Raw genomic sequence first — 1,494 nt, 5'->3', positions numbered from 1 at the left:
GTCACCCTACCCTCATGTGGTGGGACGTCTACTGCAGTGATAGACATTATTTTATGGGAGTGTTTTTTGTCTTTAAAAAGTGATCCATAGAGCAACTGTTCATGCATAGAGGTCAGTTAGAGTACCCCAAAACTGTACTCCAATCAGAGTAGTATACTTTAAATACGTTTAATTAAGCAAGTATAAAAAGTATTTGGTAAACTACTCAAGTACTGAGTAACTGATCATAACACCTGATTTAATATTCAAAATGTGTCCTCAGACAGTCAGAAGTACAAAAGTTATGTGAACATTCAGGTATTTTATAGAGTATTACCAAAATATTCATATAAATAAGGAGTTAGGTTTGGAGGCTGGTTCTAGACCAAATTTACCACAGGGGTCAGGATAGTCAGTGTTTCTCCATGGCAACACTTGAAAAAGAATGAAACAAAAATAAATAAAAAAATCATAATTTGATATAATAAGTGAGCCAAAGAGCCACTTGTGTCTCCAGAGATCCAGGTTGCAGATCCCTGTCAGATGGAAAGTGTGATCCTATCTCCATACAGCAGCTAAAAGTGTAGCACTATAATTGTTAATTAATTGTTAAAGTAAAATTGTGAAAGTTAAAAAAATCCACCACTGAGTATTAACATAAGACATTTATTTAGTATAACTTATTTGGTACCCTGTTGGCCCCCGTCCAGAACCGCTCTTGGAGTCTATTAAGAATTAGATAAATTTATTTTTTGCTAAATTATTAATTTCCACAGATCTAAAGTTATGTGAATGGTAGATCGATTGTTGTATATTTATTTATGTACGTATTTATTTATCTGTTTTGCTTAGACCCTCCTCCTGGTCAGTCAGGCTCCTGCAGTGATTAACAGGCAGAAGCAGCTGCTGGGTTGATCTGATTGTTTGGTGAAGGAGTGAGGGGTGAAAAGGTTTTTGTACCACAAATTAACGTTTATATTTGAAGTCAACTTGGAGATTATTTTTTGTTATTTTTATAAGTAAAATAAACCCCTTTTGAAACAAGAAAAGTCTCCGCGAGTGCTTTTTATTTTTTCTTTGAGTGAGTTGAAAACCTCCTCCTAAAAGACTGTTCTGGCACTTTTGTTTTTTTGGACTTTTGTGATGCAAGAGTGGCCATAGCAACCGCCCCTGGGCTGCAGGTCTGTGTCTGGTGCATAACCACTGAACAATGAATTCATAAAATATATCAACATTTCAAAATAAAACATACAGAAAGCCCTAACAAATCTTTTAAAGTAGGAAGTATTCATGCATTTACTGTTGATCTAATGTATGATTTGTTCTTTAAATGATCATTTGTATTATTTTGGCTGATATTATATATTAAATAAGCAAATAATCAAACCAATATAGCCTACTAAAAGCACAATAAGAAACTTAATAATAGCAAAATGTTACCATAGGGTCTGCTGTGTTCCTCTCCTGATATATTCTGTCTAGTATCGGACTGCGCCACAATGGACACTTTTTTTT

This window comes from Poecilia latipinna, unplaced genomic scaffold, assembly GCF_001443285.1.
Source record: "Poecilia latipinna isolate Pla-1442-1.1 unplaced genomic scaffold, P_latipinna-1.0 Scaffold5739, whole genome shotgun sequence".
Lineage (NCBI taxonomy): Eukaryota > Metazoa > Chordata > Actinopteri > Cyprinodontiformes > Poeciliidae > Poecilia > Poecilia latipinna.
Note: the sequence above shows the minus strand (reverse complement) of the source record.